This window comes from Lepus europaeus, chromosome 19, assembly GCF_033115175.1.
Source record: "Lepus europaeus isolate LE1 chromosome 19, mLepTim1.pri, whole genome shotgun sequence".
Lineage (NCBI taxonomy): Eukaryota > Metazoa > Chordata > Mammalia > Lagomorpha > Leporidae > Lepus > Lepus europaeus.
In genome coordinates, this window is record NC_084845.1 from 51,138,650 (window position 1) to 51,146,972 (window position 8,323).

The window sequence follows — 8,323 nt, forward strand, 5'->3', positions numbered from 1 at the left end:
TTCCTATGTGGACATACAATATGTACACACATAGCATAATAGACCAATATAGCAATTTTAATAATAGCTTTTAAAATCTTTAACTCTTTTTGTAGATTGCCAATTGATTTGAATTGCTTTTTGTTTTTAGATTACTTTAACACATTGCTTTAACCGAGCATCAGAGTTTAATTCTATGTCAAAGAGAAATTGAGCTTCCTGTGATCTTTTGCTGTGAGGTTTCCTTCCTTTACCTTCTTTCATATTGGTGACCATGTTTCTGTGTTTCTGTGTGTAACACATCTTTAAGCATCTTTTGCAGGGCAGGATGAGTGGCAACAAATTCTTTCAGTTTCTGTTTGCTATGAAAAGTCTTAATTTCACCTTCATTCACAAATGAGAGCTTTGCAGGATATAATATTCTGGGCTGGCAGTTGATAAGAACATTAAGAAGTTCTCAAAAACAAATTCTTGAACTACAGAAATCCTTAGTGGATAAGATAGAAAATCTCTCTCGTGAAAATGAAATATTAAGGAGGAATCAAAATGAAATGAAACAACTAGTAGAACATAAAACTGTGATAGTGACAAAAAACCACAATGAAATGAAGAACTCAATAGATCAAATGACAAACACATTAGAGAGCCTTAAAAACAGAATGGGCGAAGCAGAAGAGAGAATATCAGACTTAGAAGACAGAGAACAGGAAAGGAAACAGGCAAACCAAAGAAAAGAAGAAGAAATTAGAAATCTAAAAAATATTGTCGGGAATCTACAGGATACTATTAAAAAACCCAACATTCGGGTTCTAGGAGTTCCTGAAGGCATGGAGAGGGAGAAAGGATTAGAAGGCATTTTCAGTGAGATACTAGCAGAAAATTTCCCAGGTTTGGAGAAGGACAGAGGCATCTTAGTACAGGAAGCTTATAGAACCCCTAATAAACATGACCAAAAGAGATCCTCACCACGACACATTGTAATCAAACTCACCACAGTGAAACATAAAAAAAAGATTCTAAAAGGTGCAAGAGAGAAACGTCAGATTACTCTCAGAGGATCTCCAATTAGACTCACAGCAGACTTCTCATCAGAAACCCTACAAGCTAGAAGGGAATGGCAAGATATAGCCCAGGTACTAAGAGAGAAAAACTGCCAGTCCAGCCCTTTTATGTTTTCATTTACTGTCATGTTCTAACATAATCTAAGGAAATAATTAACAAGGCCAACAATATGCTTTATCTATATTATAGCTAATAATGATATAAAATAAATTCTGACTCTTATTCTACTTTCCACGATTAAGTACTTTAAGTAAATGTGTTCTATCTAGAAAATATAAAATAAAATTAAAAAGCAACAATACAGAACACATTAGCTGAGACTAGCCATGCTATTACCATGTCTCAAGAAAAAAGATGCTTTGCCCCCTATTTTGACAAGAGCAAGTAGAGTGTAGGTGAATTCAAGGGGGGAGGAAAGACATATAAATAACAATCTTTCAAACTTCTGTTCACGAATATTGTTTTTTGTCATCGCAATTGCACAATGAAATATGAAAGTTCAATTTCCTCTTCATTTCCTTTTAATAAAACTTCTGTTCATTTCATTTCTGAGAGAAGATTGAATCTAAATTACTTTGACTTCTCTTGGCCTAACTTTGGTGAACGCTACCAGACATGAAAACGGAGGCTTTTATTCAGCACCACCCATGAAAATAAAGAGGTACAGCCTACACCTGTGTGTGGCTCTGGTTCTTTCTCCCCCACCTGTGGATCTTCTGCAAGAGCAGAGTGCTGGCGGCACATTATATTGCAGTCTTCACCCTATCTTTAACCAGGCCACTTGCAGAAACAGAAAATGTACAAAGGACCCCTTCTTGGCTTTTTCCCTTTCATTCCACAACAGGTCTATTTCCCAGTGATAAGAGAAAACAGATCCTCTTTGGGGAGGTGTCAAAAATGTTTATGAGAGGCTGATGCCATGGAGCAGTAGGTTAATCCTCTGCCTGTGGTGCCGGCATCCCTATGGGTGCCGGTTCGAGTCCTGGCTGTCCCTCTTCCGATCCAGCCCTCTGCTGTAGCCTGGGAAAGCAGTAGAAGATGCCCCAAGTCCTTGGGCCCCTGCACCCACGTGGGAGACCAGGAAGAATCTCCTGGCTCCTGGCTTCGGATCGTCGAAGCTTCAGCTGTTGAAGCCATTTAGGGAGTGAACTAGCAGATGGAAGACCTTTCTCTCTGTCTCTCCCTCTCACTGTCTGTAACTCTACCTCTCAAATAAATAAAAATCTTTCAAAAAAAGAAAGAAAGAAATGTTTATGATGAGCATCTCCATTATGGGTTGAATTATGACTCTAAAAATTCTTATGTTGAAGTTCTGACCATCAGTAGTTCAGAATATGACTTTTTGGATATGGGATCACTGTAGATATAATTAGTTAAGATGAATTAAGTAGGGTTAGCCCCTTATCCAATATAATTGATGCCCCTTTAAAAAGAATGTATTTGGACACAGAAACACATTAGAAAAATATCATATGAAAATTGCAGTGAAGGTGCCACAAACCCAAGAAACTAGGAGACAGTCCTGGAATGGACTTGTCCCTGGACTTTCAGAGGGAGCATGCTCCTGTGAATATCATGATCTAGGCTTCTGGCTTCCAGAACTTGATATTGGACTGTCCGTTTCCAGGTTTCCCTATGATGCCTCCAACATGAGAACTTCTTGCTTTGTTTCCCATTCTTTTCCTGTTTTCACCTGGCATGTTGGTCCAGTGTCCTTGGCTGATGCTTTAACAATAAGTTTAATTATGTTTTTTGTGCTTTGTAGGGCATGGCCATGCAGTTGCATAGGGAGTCCAGGGCAGACAACTACACATCATGCAACCTCGGAATGCACAAAATAAGGAAAATATAACTTGTGGAACCACATCAACCAGAGCAACACAAGCACTTCAGTGCACCAGAGCCCTTTAATAAGCAAGAAGTCCCTTATAAATGAAAATACAAATTAAAAGTAGCCTCTCACATCACAACTTGCCTTCCTTGGCAATTCCACTTAATAGTTTTCTCTTACTTAATTCATGGGCTCTCCACCAACCCCCAGTTGGGGAGGGAATTTCCTTACTCATGAATAATAACAATCAAGCCTTTCTTTCCCCAAGGAAGGACCTCATGGTATGGGATTGGGAGTGGCAGGCAGGGACCCCATCACAAATTAAGATAATAAATTTCTGTTAATGAATTCAGTTTGTTGTGTTTTGTTATGGTAACCCCAGCAAACTGCTACAACCCAACACAGCAACTTTCAATGATATATTTGGTACATTAGTGCCTATCATGAAAAAAAAATTGTTTGGAAAGCTCTTGTTCTCTGGCCTCTCTATACTTATTCAACATAATGGTTCTTCCACATGGTTTGATCTTTAAAATTTCAATCCTTATTCTCCAAAAAAGGCCTCCTTCTCCTACCTCACACTTTTGAATATGGAATCTCCTCTAAAAATGATAAGCAGTTGTGTTATGTGTATCACCATATCCATCTCAGACTCTGCTCCTTAGGCATGGTAATAGTAGACAATAGTTAGTAGCGGAAAGCCTAAGTTGTTAATTGTAAGCCTAAATGCTGTAAAACTCCTCATCAGGACTTTCCACACTGATTTGAATCAATTGAACTTGGACTAACATGAACAATATCTAAATCCATTTCTTAATATGTAACTTTTAGCCAATACTGATTTCAATGAAAATTCACTAGAAAATAATTTTAGATAAAAGGCAGTATTTTTTTTTTTTTTGACAGGCAGAGTGGACAGTGAGAGAGAGAGACAGAAAAAGGTCTTCCTTTGTCATTGGTTCACCTTCCAATGGCCGCTGTGGCCAGCACGCTGCGACCGGCGCACCGCGCTGATCCAAAGGCAGGAGCCAGGTGCTTCTCCTGGTCTCCCATGGGGTGCAGGGCCCAAGCACTTGGGCCATCCTCCTCTGCACTCCCTGGCCACAACAGAGAGCTGGCCTGGAAGAGGGGCAACCGGGACAGAATCTGGCGCCCCGACCAGGACTAGAACCCGGGGTGCCGGTGCTGCAAGGCAGAGGATTAGCCTATTGAGCCGCGACGCTGGCCACAGTATTTGTTTTGGGAACTGGGGAGCTACAGCCTTTGTTATAAAAGAGGGGTATATTGTCTAAAAGGAAAAAGAGATGGGCTTATGCAGAGAAAATTCCTACCCAGCTTTCCACTATGTACCTCAATGCAGGTGACATATGTAACCATGCAAGGAAGTGCTTAGCCCTGATAGGTTTTTTGTTGTTGTTGTTATTTAAGGGAAAGAGTTTATTGGAGGAAACCTGACAGACTGGAGGGGAGGAGCAAAGAAGGAAAAGAGGGGGGAGAGCATAAGAGAGAGATAGAGAGACAGAGACAGAGGTCAGGAGACAGAGAGAAAGAGACAGAGAGCCATGTGTTCAGGAACATGTCCTTTAAAAACTTTGCTGGGGGGTGGATAGGGAAGTAGGAGTAGTGAATCCCATTAGGATGGGGGTGGGGCTTAACACTGGTGGTTGGGTCATGTGGCCACCTGGCTTCCAACAATGGTGGTGGGACTAGAGCCTAGGATGGTGTCAGGATGTAGATTGTGCCATAGATAAGACTGCACCATTTTACTAACATTATCCCCTTTTGTTTTTTATAAAGTGGGAGTTGTATGGGATTACATTAGTCCCAAAAGTCCAGGAAAGGTAGAGGGATGATTATCTGTCCTTAAAGCTACTTCCTGTTGACAAGGGGTGACAAGGTACTCTTCGTTGGTATGAAGTGCTGTCTCAAGCCACTGTCTCCTGGGAGGGGAGCAAGTATATCCCTATAGCAGCATTTGGTTGACCACCTGGTTGCTGAAGGCCTTGGTTCGTTCCATTATCACCTCCTGTAAATATTTAGACACTGTAGTATGAAAGACAGGGTGAGAGGCCGGCACCGCGGCTCTCTTGGCTAATCCTCCGCCTGCGGCGCCGGCACCCCAGGTTCTAGTCCCAGTCAGGGCGCCGGATTCTTCCCCAGTTGCCCCTCTTCCAGGCCAGCTCTCTGCTGTGGCCCGGGAGTGCAGTGGAGGATGGCCCAAGTGCTTGGGCCCTGCACCCACATGGGAGACCAGGAGGAAGCACCTGGCTCCTGGCTTTGGATCGGCGCAGCACGCTGGCCTTAGTGGCCATTTGGGGGGTGAACTAACGGAAAAGGAAGACTTTTCTCTCTCTGTCTCTCTCTCACTGTCTAACTCTGCCTGTCAAAAAATAAATAAATAAAAATAATATAAAAAAACAGGGTGAGAATAGCAACCAATGATCCTAAGAGTGATATTAACCAGGTAATGAGAGGATTTCATAGAGAGGAAATGAGGAAGATCTCTGAGCCCTTGTGAAAACTGTTTTGATGGACGTAGTCTAAAGCTGATCCCAACCAAGACCAGGAGAAAAACCACTTATGTTCTACAGGTAGAGTGGTTTGTAGAGAAATTCTGAACAATCATACAACATTAAGTGGGGGAGAGGACCATCAATACACATAGGTCAGGAGAACAGTCATTGATGTCAGAGTAAAGGCTATAATTATAAAGGAATGAGACCCCAAGTGGGCCAGACAGGGTCCAGAACAAAGGACAGAGTCATTACTAGAGGACCTATGAAAGGTGCTGTCTAAGCCACAAATAAGTTCGATTGAGAGGCAAACAGAAACTGACAGAAGGGACCTGGTAATAATCTGGTGGCTTTAAGGCCTTGAAAGTTATGAGGCCCAGACCTATCTATCTCTTTCACATGGGGTCATCCTAAGGCAGGTGTGAACCTCTTGGGGAAGGCACCTTGTTGACTTCCACTAGATAGGTTGACTTTTAAAATTAACCACAACTCAAAGTTCATTGGTTGGATCCAGGGTCAGATGAGACTTGCCAGAGGCTGTTGCTCTGCAGTTGAAGAAGGAATGTGCCCTGGTAGGGGCCACAAAATGGATTTTCTAGAAACGAACAGCACAACTGACCATGTGTCTAACTCCTAGCCAGCCAATGGCTGCTTGAATTCATGTTGAATTGCAGGTCCATTTGGACATTGTGGTCCATCTGGAAACTTCTGCTTTTCTCAGGATTTATACTAATGTTTCCTCTGAGATAAATGAAGGATTTCATTTTCCTCTGAGAATGAGGAGGGTTCACAGAGAACTTGAAGCTTCTTCCCACTTTTGAAGGCATCGTGGATTGAAGGAACACAAGAGGAAGGAGGACTACCTAGGTCAAGGAAAGGAAGTTCAGATGGATATCATGTTCTGTCTTCATAAGGATGGAGAAAATAGAAAGAAGTTCACCAAAGCTTTGAGACTCACAAAATTTAGAGACATACAACTAAAAATAAACTCGGAAAAAAATCTTGAGATCAGTTATTAGTGAATAAAAAATAAGCAGGAGAAATGAACTTTCCCGTAACACCCTCCCGTCCTAACTCCATATTTGCTTCAATAGAAGGAAACAATTGGCTCTACCCAATGGATGTGAAAGGCCAAGAAATATGGAAGTTGAAAACTGCACACTTGATTTTACAAAATGGTGGACATTGTTGATTGTAGAAAATGTTATTTTGAAGGGGCAATGTGAATCCAAGGCTGTTTGCAGCAGATAAGAGGGCCAATGAGATGAGAATATGGAGAAGATAAAGAAATTCAATTTTAGTTTGTTAAATTTTCTATAAAAGGAAACAGAGGAAAGAGACATGCTCAAGGGATTAAAATAATTAATTAATGTTTTTTCCTCCTCTTTCTTCTTTCAAGATGCCAGCAGCTGACATGCTCTTGGGATGCACACATCTCTTATCCAAATGAATGGGTTGAGTCCCTTCTCAGTTCCTGATTCCAGTTTCTTGCTAACACACACCCTGAAAGGTAGTTAGTGATGGCCAAAGTAGTTGGGTCCCTGCAACTCATGTGGGAGACCTGGATTGAGTTCCAGCCTCTGGGCTTCAGCCTGCCCTAGTCCTGACTACTGTGAACCTCTGGAGAGTGAACCAGCAGAAGGCAGATTGCTCTTTCTAATTCTGTCTCCCTCTGCTTTCAGCCTTTCAAATACATTTAAAAATTAAGCAATTTTTAAAAAAAGAAAGGTAGAGAATATCTTTGTATGTTAAGGAGATTATGAAAGAAAGAAATGACAATGTAGAAAAAAGAGGAAATGACTACGGGAACAAGGTCACTGCATACATATAAAATTTGCTATAATATTTGATTAAATTTGGAGCTATGCTTGGCTAGAGGCAAAGAGGATTCACCCATGAAAAAAGAGTGAATGCAGACAATATGACTATACACACAAAGAGGTGGTTAAATTTGGTAGTAGAATGATAGCTGTTTCCATACACATGCTATACTTTTTTTTTTTTTTTTTTTTTTTTGTGAAACAGTCATTGACTCTGTCCTATGACAGGGGGCATGGAAAGGGAGTTTGGACAGGTTGATATCCTCAACAGGGAGAAAATAAATACAGAACTATATTTGTCAGCCTAGAGTGCTCATAACAGATCTCAAGCTGCTTAGGAGAACACAGTTCTGGCTTCTATTTTTTTGCTGTTGGCTGTTTTGTTTTAATTACATCCAGTGGTTCTAATCTGTCACCAAATAGGTACAAATTGTAATTAAATCACAATTAGTATTTAATCACACTTGACTAATGATAAGGTCACTGAAGTTATATTAAAGGAGAATGAACTTGGGCCGGCGCTGTGGTGCAGCGAGTAAAGCCGACAGCTGCAGCGCCGGCATTGCATATGGGCGCCGGTTCGCGTCCCTGTTGCTCCACTTCTGATCCAGCTCCCTGCTGTGGCCTGGGAAAGCAGTAGAAGATGACCCAATTCCCTGGACCCCTGCACATGCATGGGAGACCCAGAGGACCAGAGGACCCAGATCAGTGCAGCTCCAGCCGTTATGACCATTTGGGGAGTGAACCAGCAGATGGAAGAATCTCTCTCTGTCCCTTTGTCTCTCTCTCTCTCTCTGTCTCTGCCGCTGCCTCTCAGTAACTCTGCCTTTCAAATAAATAACTAAATCTCTCTTTAAAAAAAAAAAAGGAGAATGGGCTATGTACTATACATTGATTAAAAACGTGGCAGAGAAGGTGTGCCTGCAGTGCTGGCATTCCATATGGGCACCGGTTCCAGTGCCGGCTGCTCCACTTCTGACCCAGCTGCCTGCTAATGTGCCTGGGAAAGCAGTGGAGGATGACTCGAGTACTTGGGCCTTTGCACTTATATGGGAGACCAGGAAGAATTTTTGGCTCCTGGCTTCCACCTGACCCAGTCCTGGTCATTGTGGCTATTT